General features: G+C 23.6%; 1 protein-coding gene across 3 annotated transcripts in view; it reads right to left on the reverse strand.

Annotated features, from left to right (window-relative positions):
• LOC141395387 (calmodulin-lysine N-methyltransferase) overlaps positions 1-25,059 on the reverse strand; it is a 96,666-nt gene that overhangs the window by 10,707 nt on the left and 60,900 nt on the right. Inside the window, exon 1 of one of the 3 annotated variants that reach the window (XM_073971120.1) lies at positions 8,872-9,008. The exons of 1 other annotated variant lie outside the window; for it this stretch is intronic. The gene's annotated coding sequence lies outside the window, so the exon portion shown is untranslated. Of the gene's footprint in view, positions 1-8,784; positions 9,009-25,059 lie in introns of those variants that run through there. One more of the 3 variants, XM_073971119.1, reaches the window with a different exon arrangement.

Below are 25,059 nucleotides of genomic sequence, written 5' to 3' on the forward strand. Positions count from 1 at the left end.
AAATATAAAATATAAAATATAAAATATAAAATATAAAATATAAAATATAAAATATAAAATATAAAATATAAAATATAAAATATAAAATATAAAATATAAAATATAAAATATAAAATATAAAATATAAAATATAAAATATAAAATATAAAATATAAAATATAAAATATAAAATATAAAATATAAAATATAAAATATAAAATATAAAATATAAAATATAAAATATAAAATATAAAATATAAAATATAAAATATAAAATATAAAATATAAAATATAAAATATAAAATATAAAATATAAAATATAAAATATAAAATATAAAATATAAAATATAAAATATAAAATATAAAATATAAAATATAAAATATAAAATATAAAATATAAAATATAAAATATAAAATAATAAAATATAAAATATAAAATATAAAATATAAAATATAAAATATAAAATATAAAATATAAAATATAAAATATAAAATATAAAATATAAAATATAAAATATAAAATATAAAATATAAAATATAAAATATAAAATATAAAATATAAAATATAAAATATAAAATATAAAATATAAAATATAAAATATAAAATATAAAATATAAAATATAAAATATAAAATATAAAATATAAAATATAAAATATAAAATATAAAATATAAAATATAAAATATAAAATATAAAATATAAAATATAAAATATAAAATATAAAATATAAAATATAAAATATAAAATATAAAATATAAAATATAAAATATAAAATATAAAATATAAAATATAAAATATAAAATATAAAATATAAAATATAAAATATAAAATATAAAATATAAAATATAAAATATAAAATATAAAATATAAAATATAAAATATAAAATATAAAATATAAAATATAAAATATAAAATATAAAATATAAAATATAAAATATAAAATATAAATATAAAATATAAAATATAAAATATAAATATAAAATATAAAATATAAAATATAAAATATAAAATATAAAATATAAAATATAAAATATAAAATATAAAATATAAATATAAAATATAAAATATAAAATATAAAATATAAAATATAAAATATAAAATATAAAATAAAATATAAAATATAAAATATAAAATATAAAATATAAAATATAAAATATAAAATATAAAATATAAAATATAAAATATAAAATATAAAATATAAAATATAAAATATAAAATATAAAATATAAAATATAAAATATAAAATATAAAATATAAAATATAAAATATAAAATATAAAATATAAAATATAAAATATAAAATATAAAATATAAAATATAAAATATAAAATATAAAATATAAAATATAAAATATAAAATATAAAATATAAAATATAAAATATAAAATATAAAATATAAAATATAAATATAAAATATAAAATATAAAATATAAAATATAAAATATAAAATATAAAATATAAAATATAAAATATAAAATATAAAATATAAATATAAAATATAAAATATAAAATATAAAATATAAAATATAAAATATAAAATATAAAATATAAAATATAAAATATAAAATATAAAATATAAAATATAAAATATAAAATATAAAATATAAAATATAAAATATAAAATATAAAATATAAAATATAAAATATAAAATATAAAATATAAAATATAAAATATAAAATATAAAATATAAAATATAAAATATAAAATATAAAATATAAAATATAAAATATAAAATATAAAATATAAAATATAAAATATAAAATATAAAATATAAAATATAAAATATAAAATATAAAATATAAAATATAAAATATAAAATATAAAATATAAAATATAAAATATAAAATATAAAATATAAAATATAAAATATAAAATATAAAATATAAAATATAAAATATAAAATATAAAATATAAAATATAAAATATAAAATATAAAATATAAAATATAAAATATAAAATATAAAATATAAAATATAAAATATAAAATATAAAATATAAAATATAAAATATAAAATATAAAATATAAAATATAAAATATAAAATATAAAATATAAAATATAAAATATAAAATATAAAATATAAAATATAAAATATAAAATATAAAATATAAAATATAAAATATAAAATATAAAATATAAAATATAAAATATAAAATATAAAATATAAAATATAAAATATAAAATATAAAATATAAAATATAAAATATAAAATATAAAATATAAAATATAAAATATAAAATATAAAATATAAAATATAAAATATAAAATATAAAATATAAAATATAAAATATAAAATATAAAATATAAAATATAAAATATAAAATATAAAATATAAAATATAAAATATAAAATATAAAATATAAAAATATAAAATATAAAATATAAAATATAAAATATAAAATATAAAATATAAAATATAAAATATAAAATATAAAATATAAAATATAAAATATAAAATATAAAATATAAAATATAAAATATAAAATATAAAATATAAAATATAAAATATAAAATATAAAATATAAAATATAAAATATAAAATATAAAATATAAAATATAAAATATAAAATATAAAATATAAAATATAAAATATAAAATATAAAATATAAAATATAAAATATAAAATATAAAATATAAAATATAAAATATAAAATATAAAATATAAAATATAAAATATAAAATATAAAATATAAAATATAAAATATAAAATATAAAATATAAAATATAAAATATAAAATATAAAATATAAAATATAAAATATAAAATATAAAATATAAAATATAAAATATAAAATATAAAATATAAAATATAAAATATAAAATATAAAATATAAAATATAAAATATAAAATATAAAATATAAAATATAAAATATAAAATATAAAATATAAAATATAAAATATAAAATATAAAATATAAAATATAAAATATAAAATATAAAATATAAAATATAAAATATAAAATATAAAATATAAAATATAAAATATAAAATATAAAATATAAAATATAAAATATAAAATATAAAATATAAAATATAAAATATAAAATATAAAATATAAATATAAAATATAAAATATAAAATATAAAATATAAAATATAAAATATAAAATATAAAATATAAAATATAAAATATAAAATATAAAATATAAATATAAAATATAAAATATAAAATATAAAATATAAAATATAAAATATAAAATATAAAATATAAAATATAAAATATAAAATATAAAATATAAAATATAAAATATAAAATATAAAATATAAAATATAAAATATAAAATATAAAATATAAAATATAAAATATAAAATATAAAATATAAATATAAATATAAAATATAAAATATAAAATATAAATATAAAATATAAAATATAAAATATAAAATATAAAATATAAAATATAAAATATAAAATATAAAATATAAAATATAAAATATAAAATATAAAATATAAAATATAAAATATAAAATATAAAATATAAAATATAAAATATAAAATATAAAATATAAAATATAAAATATAAAATATAAAATATAAAATATAAAATATAAAATATAAAATATAAAATATAAAATATAAAATATAAAATATAAAATATAAAATATAAAATATAAAATATAAAATATAAAATATAAAATATAAAATATAAAATATAAAATATAAAATATAAAATATAAAATATAAAATATAAAATATAAAATATAAAATATAAAATATAAAATATAAAATATAAATATAAAATATAAAATATAAAATATAAAATATAAAATATAAAATATAAAATATAAAATATAAAATATAAAATATAAAATATAAAATATAAATATAAAATATAAAATATAAAATATAAAATATAAAATATAAATATAAAATATAAAATATAAAATATAAAATATAAAATATAAAATATAAAATATAAAATATAAAATATAAAATATAAAATATAAAATATAAAATATAAAATATAAAATATAAAATATAAAATATAAAATATAAAATATAAAATAAAATATAAAATATAAAATATAAAATATAAAATATAAAATATAAAATATAAAATATAAAATATAAAATATAAAATATAAAATATAAAATATAAAATATAAAATATAAAATATAAAATATAAAATATAAAATATAAAATATAAAATATAAAATATAAAATATAAAATATAAAATATAAAATATAAAATATAAAATATAAAATATAAAATATAAAATATAAAATATAAAATGTTTGTTTTGTTTATTGTTGAAGTTCAATCTCATTGTCGATTGTTTGAGTGGAGTATTCCCCCATTGGCTCAACTTCATTTATTACCCTCTATTACAGAGAGTAATGTTTTTCAAAACGAACTGACAGTGTTGCAAAATTTTTCTGATCGCTACCAATATCATGATTTCATCCCGGCGAAGGGAATTATCAATTGGCTTCTCAGTTTTTGAAATGATGCCTTTTTAGCGAAAAACCGAACTCTTTAAGTGTCTAGTATTCTCATATGAATGAGAATCACACTCACTTTTCTGCTTTTCCAAAGAAACACCAAAATCAAAATATTTTGCAACATGTCAGCACGTATCAACTAAGAATTCTTCGAATTCTGTGAGTTGAAAAGAACACCAACACAGTTGCCTGTGAGGTTGTTTATTGGAATTTTGTTTTTTTGTTTTTAACAAAGCTCCAATTCGCCCGTGCCTAGGCTGTTTTTTGTTTGTTTTGTTTATTGTTGAAGTTCAATCTCATTGTCGATTGTTTGAGTGGAGTATTCCCCCATTGGCTCAACTTCATTTATTACCCTCTATTACAGAGAGTAATGTTTTTCAAAACGAACTGACAGTGTTGCAAAATTTTTCTGATCGCTACCAATATCATGATTTCATCCCGGCGAAGGGAATTATCAATTGGCTTCTCAGTTTTTGAAATGATGCCTTTTTAGCGAAAAACCGAACTCTTTAAGTGTCTAGTATTCTCATATGAATGAGAATCACACTCACTTTTCTGCTTTTCCAAAGAAACACCAAAATCAAAATATTTTGCAACATGTCAGCACGTATCAACTAAGAATTCTTCGAATTCTGTGAGTTGAAAAGAACACCAACACAGTTGCCTGTGAGGTTGTTTATTGGAATTTTGTTTTTTTGTTTTTAACAAAGCTCCAATTCGCCCGTGCCTAGGCTGTTTTTTGTTTGTTTTGTTTATTGTTGAAGTTCAATCTCATTGTCGATTGTTTGAGTGGAGTATTCCCCCATTGGCTCAACTTCATTTATTACCCTCTATTACAGAGAGTAATGTTTTTCAAAACGAACTGACAGTGTTGCGAAATTTTTCTGATCGCTACCAATATCATGATTTCATCCCGGCGAAGGGAATTATCAATTGGCTTCTCAGTTTTTGAAATGATGCCTTTTTAGCGAAAAACCGAACTCTTTAAGTGTCTAGTATTCTCATATGAATGAGAATCACACTCACTTTTCTGCTTTTCCAAAGAATTCTTAGTTGATACGTGCTGACATGTTGCAAAATATTTTGATTTTGGTGTTTCTTTGGAAAAGCAGAAAAGTGAGTGTGATTCTCATTCATATGAGAATACTAGACACTTAAAGAGTTCGGTTTTTCGCTAAAAAGGCATCATTTCAAAAACTGAGAAGCCAATTGATAATTCCCTTCGCCGGGATGAAATCATGATATTGGTAGCGATCAGAAAAATTTTGCAACACTGTCAGTTCGTTTTGAAAAACATTACTCTCTGTAATAGAGGGTAATAAATGAAGTTGAGCCAATGGGGGAATACTCCACTCAAACAATCGACAATGAGATTGAACTTCAACAATAAACAAAACAAACAAAAAACAGCCTAGGCACGGGCGAATTGGAGCTTTGTTAAAAACAAAAAAACAAAATTCCAATAAACAACCTCACAGGCAACTGTGTTGGTGTTCTTTTCAACTCACAGAATTCGAAGAATTCTTAGTTGATACGTGCTGACATGTTGCAAAATATTTTGATTTTGGTGTTTCTTTGGAAAAGCAGAAAAGTGAGTGTGATTCTCATTCATATGAGAATACTAGACACTTAAAGAGTTCGGTTTTTCGCTAAAAAGGCATCATTTCAAAAACTGAGAAGCCAATTGATAATTCCCTTCGCCGGGATGAAATCATGATATTGGTAGCGATCAGATAAATTTTGCAACACTGTCAGTTCGTTTTGAAAAACATTACTCTCTGTAATAGAGGGTAATAAATGAAGTTGAGCCAATGGGGGAATACTCCACTCAAACAATCGACAATAAAATATAAAATATAAAATATAAAATATAAAATATAAAATATAAAATATAAAATATAAAATATAAAATATAAAATATAAAATATAAAATATAAAATATAAAATATAAAATATAAAATATAAAATATAAAATATAAAATATAAAATATAAAATAAAAATATAAAATATAAAATATAAAATATAAAATATAAAATATAAAATATAAAATATAAAATATAAAATATAAAATATAAAATATAAAATATAAAATATAAAATATAAAATATAAAATATAAAATATAAAATATAAAATATAAAATATAAAATATAAAATATAAAATATAAAATATAAAATATAAAATATAAAATATAAAATATAAAATATAAAAATATAAAATATAAAATATAAAATATAAAATATAAAATATAAAATATAAAATATAAAATATAAAATATAAAATATAAAATATAAAATATAAAATATAAAATATAAAATATAAAATATAAAATATAAAATATAAAATATAAAATATAAAATATAAAATATAAAATATAAAATATAAAATATAAAATATAAAATATAAAATATAAAATATAAAATATAAAATATAAAATATAAAATATAAAATATAAAATATAAAATATAAAATATAAAATATAAAATATAAAATATAAAATATAAAATATAAAATATAAAATATAAAATATAAAATATAAAATATAAAATATAAAATATAAAATATAAAATATAAAATATAAAATATAAAATATAAAATATAAAATATAAAATATAAAATATAAAATATAAAATATAAAATATAAAATATAAAATATAAAATATAAAATATAAAATATAAAATATAAAATATAAAATATAAAATATAAAATATAAAATATAAAATATAAAATATAAAATATAAAATATAAAATATAAAATATAAAATATAAAATATAAAATATAAAATATAAAATATAAAATATAAAATATAAAATATAAAATATAAAATATAAAATATAAAATATAAAATATAAAATATAAAATATAAAATATAAAATATAAAATATAAAATATAAAATATAAAATATAAAATATAAAATATAAAATATAAAATATAAAATATAAAATATAAAATATAAAATATAAAATATAAAATATAAAATATAAAATATAAAATATAAAATATAAAATATAAAATATAAAATATAAAATATAAAATATAAAATATAAAATATAAAATATAAAATATAAAATATAAAATATAAAATATAAAATATAAAATATAAAATATAAAATATAAAATATAAAATATAAAATATAAAATATAAAATATAAAATATAAAATATAAAATATAAAATATAAAATATAAAATATAAAATATAAAATATAAAATATAAAATATAAAATATAAAATATAAAATATAAAATATAAAATATAAAATATAAAATATAAAATATAAAATATAAAATATAAAATATAAAATATAAAATATAAAATATAAAATATAAAATATAAAATATAAAATATAAAATATAAAATATAAAATATAAAATATAAAATATAAAATATAAAATATAAAATATAAAATATAAAATATAAAATATAAAATATAAAATATAAAATATAAAATATAAAATATAAAATATAAAATATAAAATATAAAATATAAAATATAAAATATAAAATATAAAATATAAAATATAAAATATAAAATATAAAATATAAAATATAAAATATAAAATATAAAATATAAAATATAAAATATAAAATATAAAATATAAAATATAAAATATAAAATATAAAATATAAAATATAAAATATAAAATATAAAATATAAAATATAAAATATAAAATATAAAATATAAAATATAAAATATAAAATATAAAATATAAAATATAAAATATAAAATATAAAATATAAAATATAAAATATAAAATATAAAATATAAAATATAAAATATAAAATATAAAATATAAAATATAAAATATAAAATATAAAATATAAAATATAAAATATAAAATATAAAATATAAAATATAAAATATAAAATATAAAATATAAAATATAAAATATAAAATATAAAATATAAAATATAAAATATAAAATATAAAATATAAAATATAAAATATAAAATATAAAATATAAAATATAAAATATAAAATATAAAATATAAAATATAAAATATAAAATATAAAATATAAAATATAAAATATAAAATATAAAATATAAAATATAAAATATAAAATATAAAATATAAAATATAAAATATAAAATATAAAATATAAAATATAAAATATAAAATATAAAATATAAAATATAAAATATAAAATATAAAATATAAAATATAAAATATATAATATAAAATATAAAATATAAAATATAAAATATATAATATAAAATATAAAATATAAAATATAAAATATATAATATAAAATATAAAATATAAAATATAAAATATTTTGGTGTAGGGTCTCCCTGTTGCAAACAGAATTACACATTTAATGTACCCTGACTCTTGTTGTGGAGGGTATAATCATAATTACCTAATCCTCAAGTATGTGACATACAAATGAATGACCAATAAATAGTGTCCTAGCCACTACTGCACTGCATAAAAATACATCACTCACGATTAATTAATGAAAAATTTCACTTGAAAATGAATGTCTTCTCTCCCCTTAGGCTGTCGAATTGACATCAAATTAAATTTTAAGGCACCGCAAATTCTTGATATGAACGCCAAGTGGCCCCAACAGAAAAAAAGAAACTAAAATCACAGCACAGCAGCAGCATTAGTATCAGTAGTGTGAATAGAATAACAACAAAAACATAAACTACAATTATAGAAGCAAGAACAAAGCTTGCAATTACATGCGCCACAACATTGGCAAGCGTAGCTGGTGCATGGTGCGCCAAGCTAAAAACGATAAGGAACCCAAGGAAAAAAGGCGGCACAAACAGTCAACCAGGCAAGTTGTTCGTCAGACAAACCGTCCGTCTGACGTTCAATGACATCTTTGGCCCAAAGACAAATTTCGTGCAACGCCACAAAGCCAAAAGAACAAGAATTACATTGGCAAAGGCAACACACACTCAGACGATGATGATGAAGAAGAAGAAGAAGAAGAGTTATGTTTGGCAACATTTTGTTGCATTGCTACCAACAATAAATCTTTTGATATTTTCTATCGTTAAAAGCCAAGATAGGGAGGAGAGAACACGAAGTAGAAGAAGACAAGCAACACCAATTGAAGAATCAACAACAAAAATATATGTTCATATGTACATAAACTAAAAATATAAATGTATATATTTTTACTTATATATATATGTAGGTACTTATGTACAACAACATTGCATGCAGCAACTGTCTACAGTTGCCTTTTAGATAAAAATGTTGTAAAACTTGTAAAATCTATTGCCAGCTTGTTTATCATCGTCGTCAACATGCAACTGCCAAAAACAGAATCAAAAATTGGAAAAAATCGATGTCCATTTATAAAAACATAAACAATTTTTTAAAGATAAATAACGAGGACAAATTGTGTGGATTTGAGATGGTCCTTGAACAAAATATTTATCAGTAATAAAATGTCTGGGGTTATTAATATTTTAACAAATATTTAAATCATCCACATTTTGTGATCGGCTTTTCCATGAAGAAAAACAAGTGAATAAATTAAATATACGTGCAACTAGTATATTTTTTAATTTCTTTTTTAAATCTAAGTTGTATTTTTTATTTTTTAAAACCACGTTTAATTTTTATACCCTCCACCATAGGATGGGGGTATATTAAGTTTGTCACTACGTTTGTAACTACTCGAAATAATCATTGTAGACCCCACAAAGTATATATATTCTTGATCAGCGTGCAATTCTACATCGATATAGCCATGTCCGTCCGTCTGTCCGTCTGTCTGTCTGTCCGTCTGTCCGTCTGTGGAAATCACTCTAGCGTCCGAACGGATTGACGTAGGTTGATGAAATTTTGGGAAAATATGTTATATTTACGTAGGACTTTTGGTATTGAAAGCGGGCTATGTAGGTCCACGCTTTCGTATAGCCCCCATACAAAATGACGCGTGACGCGTCGTCGTTTTAAGGTATTTTTAAGATATTTGGTCCATTTTACCACAGAATTGGTTGTAATTTGGTATTTTGTGTCCTTAGAGGCCAGAAAACATTCCTACTAAAGTTGGGTTATATAGGTCCACGTTTTGGTATAGCCCCACATAAGGCCCCTTATAAAGTACGCGTCATTTTAATATATTTTGAATGTATTAGACCCATTTGACCAAAGAATCGGTTGTAACTTTGTATTTTGTGTTTCCAGAGGCTAAGAAACATTTCTACCATAAAATGTTTATATAGGTCCACGTGTTGATATAGCCCCCATAATACAAAATCTCCCGATTTTCGATATTTTGAACGTTTTAGCCTCATTATCACACCGAGATGGCTGAAATTTGTTATTTAGTCTTCTTTAGGCGTATAAAACTTTCCCCCAGAAATTTGTAGGTATAGGTCCACGCCATCATATAGCCCCCATAGAACGGTACCTTCCGAATTTCGGTATTTTGAAGGTTGTGGCCACATTAATCCACCGAAATGGCTGAAATTTGTGGTGGAGGGTATAAAAAGTTCGGCCCGACCGAACTTAACGCTTTTCTTACTTGTTATTTTTATACCCTACACCACTATGTGGTAAAGGGTATTATGTCTTTGTGCATTTGTATGTAACGTGCAAAAGGAAGCGAGATAGACATATAGCTCCTTTGAGGGATATACATAGAATCACTTTCTGAGTCGATTTATGCATGTCCGTCCGTCTGTCCGTCCGTCTGTCTGTCCATGTATTTTTGTTCGCAGCCTAGAGGTCGTATTTTTTGTCCGATTCAGCTGAAAATTGGAGACTACAATTTTTTTAGCAATAGGAAGAACGCTATTGCTTTTGGTGAAAATCAGTTCAGATTTGGATATAGCTCTCATATATATTTTCGCCCGATTTGGCGTATTTGATGCACCAAACACGCTATATACGTCCAATTTTGATAACATTTTGCTTGCGTGACTGAATTCGGTCTACAAATAAGTGTGCCAAATTATATCGAAATCGGTTAAGATTTGGATATAGCGCCCATATATGTTTTCGGCCGATTTCACGTTTCTTTTGTACCACATTCGCTATATATGTCCGATTTCGATGAAATTTGGAATGTGTGTCTGAATTCGGTCTAGAAATAAATGTGCCAACTTATATCGAAATCGGTTCTGATTTGGATATAGCTCCCATATATAGTTTCGCCCAATTTACGTATTTGCTGCACCAAACACGCTATATACGTCCGATTTTGATGAAATTTTGAATGTTTGACTGAATTCGGTCTAGAAATAAGTGTCCCAAATAATATCGAAATCGGTTCAGATTTGGATATAGCTTCCATATATATTTTCGGCCGATTTCACGTATTTTCTGTACCAAACACGCTATATAGTTCCGATTTCGATGAAATTAGGAATGTATGACTGAATTCGGTCTGGAAATAAATGTGCCAAATTATATCGAAATCTGTTAAGATCTGGATATAGCTCCGATTTTTATTTTACATATTCACAGTGGTGTAGGGTATCATATAGTCGGCCCCGCCCGACATTGATACTTTCCTTACTGGTTTATCTATGCTTTATTTTTCTTTTAATACACGTTTTGTTTATGTTAAAAATTTTTTAAGTCATCTTTAATTACACTGTGCAACAAAATGGAGCTCAAAGTCTGGGGGGTGGAAAATTCCTTTTGGGGTTAAAAGCTCTTGGTGAGTATATACAGAACCCAGAAGGACAGATCCGCCGTGAGTCGAACTTTAGAGATATGGCGTGATGAATATTTTGCTGGATACTCTATAAGCCCTCAGATATTAGCGTTATATCTTTGTCCGCTGTTTTTTTAGCTTATTTTTGAGATCACATTTCTTCAGCCAAGGATGAGGATTATTTTCGTAGAGCATTTTGACCTTCTATCTCGCTTCCTTCAATGTCCTTTTCGTCCTTTATTTTAAGAGCGATTATAAAAGTACCACAAGTTGACGTTTTTCAGCTTCGAAATGTTCTGCACAAATGTCGGCCAGAAAATTTTAGGTACGGCTCTCATTGACAACAAATCGATTTTGTCGCGTTTTCGTGGTCGTTTTGTGCATTTACCCTGTTTTTCTTCAGAAAAATACTATATTTTGTTTTTTGTATATTCGTTACAGAACATACAAGAACATAAAACACAGTTTTTTTCTGAGCAAACAGGGGTAAATTTAAAAAATGACTATGAAAACGCGACAAAATCGATTAGATGTCAATGAGAGCCGTACCTAAAATTTTCTGAGCGACATTTTTATAGAACATTTCGAAGCTGAAAAACGTCATCTTGTGGTACTTTTATAGTCGCTCTTAAAATAAAGGACGAAAAGGACATTGAAGGAAGCGAGATAGAAGGTCAAAATGCTCTACGAAAATAATCCTCATTTGATTTGGCTGAAGAAATGTGATCTCAAAAATAAGCTAAAACAACAGCGGACAAAGATATAACGCTAATATCTGAGGTCTTATAGGGTCTCCAGCAAAATATTCATCACGCCATATCTCAAAAGTTCGACTCACGGCGAATCTGTCCTTCTGGGTTCTGTATATACTCACTAAGAGCTTTCATCCCCAAAAGGAATTTTCCACCCCCCAAAATTTCGGTTCACAGTGTTATTTAAGTCCATGTTTATTTTTTATTGAGTTTTATATAATAGATTTTTTAAAACTAATGTAATTTTTTAGTTTTCTTATATTCATGTTTATTTTTTCAATCCACGTTTACTTTTTTAAATCCGATTTTATGTTTTTTAGAAATATGTACACGTTTTTTATTTTTTAAATCCAGGTTTTTTATCCACGTTAAATTGTTAAAATTCAGTTTTATTTTTAATTTTTATTTTAAAACCACGTTTATTTTTAATCTATGTTAATTTTTTTCTTTAAATCAACGTGTTATTTTTGTTTTTTATTCAGGTTTGATTTTTTAATTTTTATTTTAAAAATTCACGTTTAAATTTAGATATTTTATTTCAAAAATTAGGTTTTAATTTTTTAATTTCTTAAAATTAAATGTTTTAAGAATCCACGTTTAATTTTGTATATATAATTTTTTTAAGTCCAAATAGATTTTTTAATCTACTTTTATGTTTTCTTTTTTTATTCACTTTTAATTTGTTTATGTTTTTTTTTATGTCCACGTTAATTTTTTGATTTTTAAAAATTTATTTTTTTTTTATTTTGTTTAATTTTTTTAATCCACGTTTAAATTTTTTTAATCCATGTATAATTTTTTAAATCCAGTTTTAAGTTTTTTAATTCTTATTTTAAATTTAAGTTTATTTTTATTTTTTTAATTAGGTTTAATTTTTTGATTTTCACTTTAAAAATTCACGTTTAAGCCTAATATTTTATTCCTTAATTTAGTTTTTAATTTTTTAAAAAGTGGCCTATAAACTTTTTTTATTATTTTTTTTTTTTTAAATCCAAGTTTGTTTTTTTATATCTCGAACGGATCAACCGATTTTGTCCAAAATTTGGCTTTCGTAATATTTTGTTCAAACTTAGTTTAAGTTCGAAGATGGGTTACATCGGTCCACTCCTTCCGGTACCACCCCCACAAAAGTTCAAAAATGTTCGGAAAATTTGTGCACACTATATCTCTTGAAGGGACTAACAGATTTGGTCCATATTTGCACATCGTAAACTTTCTACCAGACTACGATGAGGTTCCAGTATGCACTCAATCGATCCACTCCTTCGGGTACCTCCCACACAAAATTTGGGAAATGTTTGGTTTAGGACCATCTCTCGAATCCATTTAATTTGTTGTAGCAAATGGTATTCACTGCCACCTATACGAAGGTACAAGTTTTATCAGGGGCAAGTCCATACTTCCTGTGAAAATAGCCTGAAAATGCAAAAAGCCATTATGACACCGTGTGTAGTGGTTGGAGCGCAAGATAACTCTCGAACGGATCTGCCGACTCGGTCCAAAATTTCTTCTTCGTAATATTTTGTCCAAACTTAGATTAAATTCGAAGATAAACCATATCGGTCCACTCCTACAGGTACCCACCCCACAAAAGTTCAAAAATGTTTGGAAAAATTGTGCGCACGATAACTCTTGAAGGGAGTGACTGATGTAATCCATACTTTGCACATCCTAATATATCTACCAGATATAGATCAGGTTCGAATATGGACTATATTTGTCTACTCCCTCTGGTACCTCTCACACAACGTTTCGGATAAATTCACTTTAAGACCTGTTCTCGAATCACTTTGATTTTTGTTGAAGCAACTTGCATTCGCTACCTCCATTACGACGGTAAAAGTTTTTTCAGAGGCAAGACAATATTTCTTGGGAAAACAGCCCGAAAGGTGTAAAAAACCCCTATGTCACTATATGTGGCGGCCGATAACTCTCGAACTGTTCAACCGATTTGTTCCAACATTGGGTCTTCGTCGTATTATATCCAAACTTAATTTCATGAGGCAATACCGGTCCAACTTCCGGTAGTTCTCCCCAATATTTAAAAAAATTCCACTAAAATTCTATGACGATATCATTTGAAAGGGGCAACCAATTTGGTCCAAACTTTGGATCTCCTAATATTTTGTCAAAATTTAATTTAGCTTCTAAAATGGCCCATATCGGTCCTCCCTAAGAGTACATGCTCTACAAAAGTTCAACATTTGTGTCTTAGTGCAGTTAATTCCTAATCCACATTTTTGTCGGAAACTTCAAATGTCCAAAAAGGGCCACAAAATTCTGAAGACACCTTAAATACATTCGATCTGTCCGTAGGTGAGGGTATATATCTGTCGGCAAAGCCGACTGACACTTTTTACTTGTTTAGATCCACATTTATTTTTTTTAATGTGGTTTTAAATTTTTTTGCTTTTATTTTAAACCCTCGTTTATTTTTATTTTTTATTTCTTCAATTAGGTTTTAATTTTTTTTAATTTCGAACATTGGTGGCGTTTTTTTTTGGGATAACCGATACAATTTTGATTTTTCAAAATAGTCTGGCTTAATCCCATTGTTGTTGTTTTAATATTTAAAACTAATAAATTAGTTGTTTTAAATATTAAAACAACAACAATGGGATTAAGCCAGACTATTTTAAAAAATCAAAATTTTTTTAATTTTTTAAAATTAAATTTTCTGTGAATCCTCGTTTAATTTTGTATATATTTTTTTAAGTCCAAGAAAATATATGTTTACTTATCAAATGGTACTCGAAACCAATTACTTAAAAAATCATGTTTAATTTTTAATTCTCTAAACAAATTTTTATTTATTTCTTAAGGAACATATATTTATTGGTCAAATGTTCCAATAATATTTAAAAAATATTCCAAAAATATTTAAAAAATCCATGTTTATTCTCCAAATGGTAAAAAAATTTTAAACAATTAGTCGAATTGTTATTAAAGAAAAATCTTTAAAAAAAGTAATTTGTTGTTCTTTCAATTTTTTTTGTAATTCTTTAAAAAAGTACACCTTTAAATTTTTCTAATTTTTTTTAAATCCTTTAAAAACCCTCCTTTTATAGGTTAGGTCATCAACAACGTCTTTGGTCAGATGATCCAAGAAAACGGATGTTTCAAAAAAAGTATTGGTCAAAAAGTTGAAGAAAGACGAGCTTAAAAATCCTCAATAAGATCGATAATCCAAAAATAATTATATTTTTAATACTTCAAAAATCAGATTTTTAATTATTTTTAATTGTTTGTAAAATGCACATTTATGCTTGAGACGAAAACATGTCTTTAAAGAATATAGGTTCGTTGGTCCAGATGACCCTAGAAAGAAATTCTATATTTATGGTCGATAAAAAATATTCTTAGAAAATTCACCTTACCAAAAATGTGGTCCCTGGAAAAAAAGAACCTATTTTTATCGATTGGGTGCCACCGTGGTGCAATGGTATGCACGCCCGCCTTGCACGCAGAAGGTCGGGGGTTCGATTCCCCTGCCAAGCAACATCAAACCTTTTTCAACGGTGGCAAAATACCCCTCAGTAATGTTGGCGACATTTCCTGAGTATTTCAGCCTTGAAAAACTTCTCCACAAGTGGTGTCTTAAGACACGCCGTTCGGACTCGGCGATAAACTGTAGGTCCCATATCATTGAGCTAATATGAATCGGGGTGCACTCATTGATATGAGAGAAGTCTCCCTTGTCCCGTATGGGATGGGATGGAACAATGTTTTTTTTTTGTTGTTTTTATCGATTGAATGGCCTATGAAGAAATATTCATTAAAAATTCAGATTTCTTGAAAATATATTCTCTAAAAATACGATTTATGTAAACATAAGCTGGACCTCTTAATTCTAATAAATTTGATCCCTAATCATCAATTCATGTTCCCAATAAAACTCCAATCTGTTTAAATCTAAAATGCATATTAATTTTAATACAATCTATAAAACCCTTAGCCTAATACCCCGTTTATATATAACCGGATTTAACAAACCGACTGGGTTTTAAATGTCAATTCCATTGCTTATATTTCAAACAAATCCTCATAAAGAAGGTTAACCCTGCAAAAAGCTCTAATATAAACAGCATATAACAAATCAAGATTTTGGAATTTAACCTTTTTTTCAAATATAATTCTTTGCAACAATTTCAAACTCTTTACAAACAAGAAGATATTACTAAATTAGAGCATCTGTAGTCATCTGTCAATAGAAATAACCGACACATTCTTTATAACCTACCCTTTAATTATAATGATTCATTAAATAAGATGTAAATCTCTATAATAAACCTTCACTCGGCATCATTATAGGCCATAATAATTACCCCATGAATGTTGTCTTAAATTTGGCGTAAATAAGTGAGTGATGCACTCACCACAGAATACTTAATCGTGTACTTACGTCTGTAGTTGTTTGCAGTCGTTGACATTTTTTCTTGGTCTTGGGCAACCAACAACTATGCAAAGCAAAATAAATGAGCATACAATTTGAATATGTATAATATTCACAATATTATTTAGATATAATAAATGAAATAAAATTAAATTAAACGAACGAACGGACGAATGAAAAAAAAATATTAAAACACTTATCATCTTATATAAGTTCATTGGCATTTGTGGTGGGCAGAAAGGAAATGACGACTACGACCACGACGACGACAGCGATGATGATGCTGATGGTCGTCGATGTTCATTATGCATGTTATGCACTCATTAAAAATCCACGACAGAAAAAAATGAAAACAAACAACCAGAACACCAGACAGAAAATGTTTCCACCGAAAAATGATGGGACATTTATTATGAAAATCATATTCAAAAAAAATGAAAAGAAGTGACAATTTTGTTATTAATTTTAATTATTATATTTTTCGTCGTCTCTTGTAAAAATACACACATTATTTATTTACAACGAATTATAAATGTTGCTCATTTCCGTTGAAGGATTTTCGTGTTTTGGATGTGAGGGAGGATTGATTGAAGCGTGTGTTTTAATGGAAGAAAATTCACATGACCTCAAAATAAAAAAAATAAAAAAGGAATAAGGATCGGTCGTTCATTATAAATTATTAAAGCTTTTTTAATTGCATTTAATTGACATTGTAAACTAGGGGTTCGTTAAAATTTATTTTTTTCATACACGAGCACAATTTGATGGGATTCTCATATTAACAATTCATGAAATAAATTAACTGTAAAATTAAAGGATACTTGTATAAATGTATAAAAATATACTTTTATAAAAATATAAGAATTGTTAATGCCTTATCATTGCTGTTTGCTTAGATTTTTATGGATATATTGAGGGTATTTGGTCCTATCAACGGATATCCAATTTTAAAAAGAAAACGAATTTTCGTTGATGATAAAAGTAGTTTTCGAAGTTTCCTTCGCTAGAGACCAAAAAGACTAACCGCAATGAATGCTGAACTTAACCTCATTTTTGGCCCTACTAATTATTACAATTCGTTGCCGCAGGATTATTAGGTCTTATTCATGGTCTGATGGTGGGTGAAAAAATATTCTTTAAAAACATGTTGCTTGGTCTGATGCTGAGTGAAAAAAATGTTCTTTAAATATCCACGTTTCTCGGTATGACGTTCGGTGAAAAAGTATTATTTAAAAAAAATACACGTTGCTTGGTGTGATGGTGGGTAAAAAATATTCTTTGAAAAATCAACGTTGCTTGGTATGATGGTGGGCGAAAAAAAATTCTTTAAAAAATTGGTCCGATAATGAGTGAACAAATATCCACGTTTATTGGTCCGATGGTGGAAGAAAAATTATTCTTGCATCTTTGTGTTTATTTCAGCTTTAGTCCATATTTTGTTGTATTCAAGTATTTGAATAACAACAAAATGTTTTACAGTGGATATGAAATTGATTAGTTGCGGGTTTCAGTTGTCACCAAACAACTTCATCAGTTCCCTTTTCCGCCGACTCTGTATCGATAAACAGGTCAATAAGCCCATCCAGCAAATTAAACAAAATGAGAAATTTTCTATATGGCCCTAAAGCTGATTACCCTACAATTTGAGTCGAACTAAAGAATTTTATATCCACCACTGTTTTTATGTCGTCTTTGCTTTGCAAAGAATACGAACCACTACCCGATAAAACTTAAATGCACGTTTACATTTTTAAATGTTAAAAAATCGTATGTCCTTTTTCTCTAATAAGAATCGAATTCAAATTCGTTCGAATTACCACCAAACTCATGTTATCCACGTTTATTGGTACGCAATATTCTTTAAAAAAATTAAAAAACATGGGCAGAGAAGCCATTCCACAGTCGATACGTTTGAAGAGCTGATCAACTAACAGCGAAACCAGGTCACGTAATTTGGTGACTGTATGGGTTCGAGTCCTTGGCTTTCCTATTTCATTTGCAAAAAAATCCGATCATCAAGCTTAACTCTAAACGAGAAAATTAATAAAAATCATTAAAAATTATCTTCGCCCTACCAGGCAAAATTTCAACATATAAAAAAAATAAACTTGGATTTTCTTAAGATTTTTTGGGCCATCTGACAGTGGATTCTAAAGCATTTTTTCTTCGACCATCTGGTCAATAAAAGTGAAATTTTAAAGATTTTTTTAAATAAAAATGTACAGACTTGGAAGTGGATTTTTTTTTTAATTTTAAAAAACAAAAATTAAAAATGAAGAATTGAAACCTAAATTTATTAAATATATAAAAATCAAGAAAATAAACATTGTAAAATTGAAAAAAATAAACATGTTTTTTTTTTTTAAGATGTAATATAAGTATATGTATGTATACATGTATGTATATATGGCTTCAATATTGAAAAAAATTTTATAAAAGAACTTGGAAAAAGATTTCTCTGAGATAATAAAATTAAAAAAATGAGCGTGGTTTTTAAAATTGAAAAAAAAAATAAACATGTTTTTTTTAAAGATTTAATATAAGTATATGTATGCATGTATATATGGCTTCAATATTGAAAGATTTAGTTTGTTTTGTTTATTGTTGAAGATTCAATCTCATTTTATTGCTTAAGCTGGAGTATTCCCCAGTTATGAAGTTAAGCCATTGGGGGAATACTCCAGCTTAAGCAATCAAAAGATTTTTATATAAAACTTGGAAGAAGATTTCTCAGAGATAATAAAATTAAAAATGAGCGTGCTTTTGTTAAAGATTTTAATATATCAAAAGTTTAATAGATTAAAAAAAAAATAATAATTAAAAAGAAACTAAAACGTAAGTATTTAATTTTTTAAAGTATAAACTTGCATTTTCCAAAGAAATAAAAATGTTAGAAATGGAATCACTACCCAAGGACTACCGCCGATAAAACTTAAATTAATTAAACATTAAAATAAATATTATGACCTTTTTCTCTAATAAGAATTCAAATTCGTTCGAATGCTATTGTTTGATCGAAAACAAAATTGAATCACATATTTTCCAATAACCACACGTTTGGTAGTATTTCGTACGAATTTTAATCGATCAATTCGAGTGCCATTAAAGAATTTCTTTAAGAAATAAAAAATATAAAATTATAATAACAAAAAATAACAATTAAATTAAATGAAAAATGTAATAGTGGAAGTGTTATACAACGTCAACAATTTAAAAAAATAATTAATTTTTTCTTAGAACATAAACGTGAATTTTTAAGATTTTAAAACATTAAAAAACCACTCATTTATTAATTTGTTGAAAAAATAATTTTTAAAAAATCCACGTTTGTTGGAAAAATATTTTTTTTAAAAAAAAATCCACGTTTGCTGGGACAAAAAATTAAAAAATCCATGTTTATTGGAAAAATAATTTAAAAAAATCCACGTTTGTTGGAATATACATTTTTAAAAAATCCATGTTTGTTGGGAAAATATTTTTTAAAAAACCCACGTTTGTTAAAACACATGTGTAGGAAAAACTAATTTTTTTAAAAATCCATGCATGTTAAAAAAAATAATTTTTAGAAAATCCACGTATGTTGGAAAAAATATTTTTAAAAAATCCTTGTTTATTGGATTTTTTTTAAATCCACGTTTGTTTGTTGGGAAAATGATTTTTAAATCCACGTTTGTTGGGAAAAAATTTTTAAATCCACGTTTGTTGGGAAAATGATTTTTAAATCCACGTTTGCTGGGAAAATAATTTTTAAAATTGTTGGAAAAAATAATTTTTAAAATTGTTGGAAATAATAATTTTTAAAAAATCCAAGTTTGTTGAAAAAAATACACGTTTGTTGGAAAAAAATATTTTTAAAAAAATTCACGTTTTTTGTTGGAAGAAAAGTAAAAAAATCCACGTTTGTTGGATAAAAATTTAAAAAATCGACGTTTATTGGAAACTAATTTTTTAAAAAACTCCACATTTGTTGAAAATAAATAATTATTTGGAAAAAATAATTTTGAACAAATCCACGTTTGTTATAAAATTTTTAAAAAATCCATGTTTGTTGGAAAAATTTAAAAAAAAATCCACGTTTGTTGGAAATTTTTTAAAAAATCCATGTTTGTTGGAAAAATTTAAAAAATCCACGTTTGTTGGAAAATTTTTAAAAAATCCACGTTTGTTGGAAAATTTTTTAAAAAATCCACGTTTGTTGGAAAATTTTTAAAAAATCCACGGTTGTTGGAAAATTTTTAAAAAATCCACGGTTGTTGGAAAATTTTTAAAAAATCTACATTTGTTGGAAAAATTTTTAAAAAATCCACGTTTGTTGGAAAATTTTTAAAAAATCCACGTTTGTTAAGAAATTTTTAATAAATCCACGTTTGTTGGGAAAATTTATTTTAAAAATAATGACTTTTTATAAAATTTAAAAATAATAAAAAAAATTTTAACTACATGAAAGATTTTTGGTGCATAGATTGGGAAAAAATTCCGATTCTCAAATCTGTTCGAGATACTAATTTTGGTTGTTGCGCGCAAAAGTTATGGCGGTTTTAATTCTGATAATAAGAAATAAATCTTAAAACAACGCTACTCATTATATTGCGAAACATTGTTAATTAAGGGCTTCCTACGTAATATATGATTACTGTGGTCCCATAACATTAGTGACAAAGTTGTAAACTTTCGCTTGCTTGCAACTTGTTTTATTAAAATTTAAGCTGTTTATGCATCGGAAAAATATTTTAAAAATATGTATGTAATCTAAACATCGCGACGATTCAAATGGAACCGAAAATATAGAAATCTGTTTGCACATAAAAAAAAACATTGTTCCACAACATCCCATGCGGGACAAGGGAGACTTCTCTCATATCAATGAGTGCACCCCGATTCATATTTAGCTCAATGACATGGGACCTACTGTTTATCGCCGAGTCCGAACGGCGTGTCTTAAGACACCACTTGTGGAGAAGTTTTTCAAGGCTGAAATACTCAGGAAATGTCGCCAACATTACTGAGGGGTATTTTGCCACCGTTGAAAAATGTTTGATGTTGCCTGGCCGGGGAATCGAACCCCCGACCTTCTGCGTGCAAGGCGGGCGTGCATACCATTTCACCACGGTGACACATTTTAGCATAAAATTTTTGTAAGAGAAAATATTTTTCAAATTTTTTTGTGAGTTAGTTGAAGAAAATGTAAGAAAATTAGGTCGGAGTTCTTCTTCTATTTCAGTTAAATTTCACGCAAAACATCACGTTTTTTATTCTAATCACATCTCGAGTACACGCTAACATCTAGCGGAAGATATGGGTAACGTTCAAATAAATGTTGGGTTCCTTTGAATGCGGTATAATCTTCAAATAAAACTGTATCATTTGAAATGCGTGTAAATCCGAAATCCAAAAAATCGCTTGATGCGCATGCGGTTTATCAATACGGCGAATTCTTCTCTTTTAATTTGTACACATTTGCCAGGATTTACTTTGGCCGCTAAGTGTAGCGTCGTCTGCAGTTTAGTGTGCGATATTTTCAAAAACATTTTTCGGTTTTTGCAGTTGCTGTTTTCGCCGTTCTAGGGGATGGATTTTCATGATCTATGATTTATATGATCCGGACTGCCGAAAAACTAAAATATCGCGGGGTACCAGCACACTCAACAGGATATTGTAAATACTGTACCCAAAAAATATGTTTTTTAGAAAAAATATCGCACTAAATTTTGGCCTTTGGCAGTAGATTACTCTGCTGCTGTGTGGGCTACATAGCCAATATACATATCAAATTGTGCGTAATTGCGAATACTTTAATCCTATTAATTGTTTTTTGAAATACTCAAATGCGAGTTCCAGTTAAATTAAAAATACGAAAAACACCTAAAATCCGGCTTCAAAATGTCAGCATCCATAAAAGGTGGAAGCAGTGGAAATTTCGAAAAGTGATACATTAGAAATGTAATCTTCATTTTGTATTCTTCTACTTTTACTTTGGACATATGTCCGTCATTTGAACGGTTTAATCAGCAATCAAATAGTAACGTACAAAACTTCGTTAGCTTCAACGTTTTTTTTTTATTCATTTACGCCGTCATAACTTCCACGCAAATTAAATTATTTTGCCAAATTTTTGAGCTTTGTTCAAAAACACTTGAACTTATCTAGCCATGGTCATAGTTACTGGTAAATTGCAATTGTTCCCGTATTATAATAGTGCAAACCTTGGCTTCATGGAAACTAAATTTTGTTTGATATTCACTCATATACACTTTCATACGGGCAAAATGTTCCTCATCGAAATACTGGTATTAGACCCCAAGTATGTTTGGGCGAAATCAGTTTCAGAAAATTTGAAGTTGATTTAGCCATGTCCGTCCGTCTGTCTGAATGGCTTGCTGGCTGAAGCTCACGATAACTCTCGAATAGAGCAGCCAAATCGGTCCAAAATTTGTCCTTCAAATTCCTTTGTAGCAAATTGTATTCGCTTTCCCATTACGACATTACATGTTTTTCGGGGAAAGTCCTTGCTTCTTGAGATAATGGCCCAAAAGCTCCAAAAAAGCCTGCCGGCACCAAGCTATTGTGTTTTACTTATTTTCTTTAGGTCCGAGACCGACTGATACTTATTTACTTGTTTTATTCTAATTGAAGTTACCTTATCGGCAAAATTTGTAGTTGTTATTTCATTCTGTTCTCCTTGCTAATTTCCCCCTTAGCAATTTTAACACACCATAATTTCATCTTGGAAACATTTAATAAATGCAATTATAATTATCGCATTAAATTTGTTAAGAGAGAACTAATTAAATTGCACTGAGACAAATGATGTTACATGTCCATATTGCGTTCGCCGACAACAACAGCGAGCGTGAAAAACAATTCCATTTTTCCAGTCATCAACACTTTTAGTTTTAATTTCATGCTGCGTTAAATAAAAACTGGGTTTTTCTTGGAAGAAAAAAAAAACTTCTAGCTAAATGTGATACGACAATTTATACCCCTACATCAGTATACCCAGAGAAAGAATATGGTCATAGGAATCATATTGTGGAAGAAAGATGGTAATTATATAAAATATATTTTGTTCTTGTCCCCAAAATGTTCCTTGAATATTCTTAATACGTACTGAAAACCAATGTCATAGCAAAACCTTCCTTTATTTTGAGATACCATTACTTTGGACAACGAATGCCAGGAGTACAATGTGTAGCCTGTCGCATGCTCGTCTTTGCGTAAATTGTTTTAAGTAAAACAATTTCATTTCCTTGGCCTCCTTGCCATCTTTGGCCTACTTTGATTTGTACACAACAACCATCCACCAATCCAATGGATGACCAACCAAGTGCTGCCTGGCTGCTGGCATGGCATTCTTCTTAAACTAAACGAAACAAAAAAAAGAGAAAAAAATGCTGAAATGCCTTGCTGCCTTTTTAGCACATTCTCACTTAAATACATTTATAATTCAGATCATAATATGTTTGTTCATGGCCTGTCCGGCCGTCTACAATCTGACGTAGTTACTGCATAAAGATAAAAAGCCAAGTGCTAAAAATATAAAAGGAAAACAAAAACACTACTGTGTGTGTGTCTGATGAGATATGCCGGCTAGTACGTAGAGTAATAACAACAACAACATCGAGTAAATGTTTATTCATTCTGCAGAGAAACATTCCGTAGGTATTAAAGATTTCAAATTATTAAGTGTTTTAGTTTGTGATTCAGTTATGCTAATATCTTTTAAGTGGTCTGTAATGAAATCTGTCATTAAAATCTAATTTTTGGTGATAAATAGGGGGAAATATGTGATTACATTGCAGGGGCCAAATATTCAATGGGATCCTGATAGTTGCAAAGTTTTTCGAGGCAAAGTAAATTGTC

The sequence above is a fragment of the Musca autumnalis genome, unplaced genomic scaffold (genome assembly GCF_047663935.1).
Source record: "Musca autumnalis isolate F117 unplaced genomic scaffold, ASM4766393v1 scaffold_2, whole genome shotgun sequence".
Lineage (NCBI taxonomy): Eukaryota > Metazoa > Arthropoda > Insecta > Diptera > Muscidae > Musca > Musca autumnalis.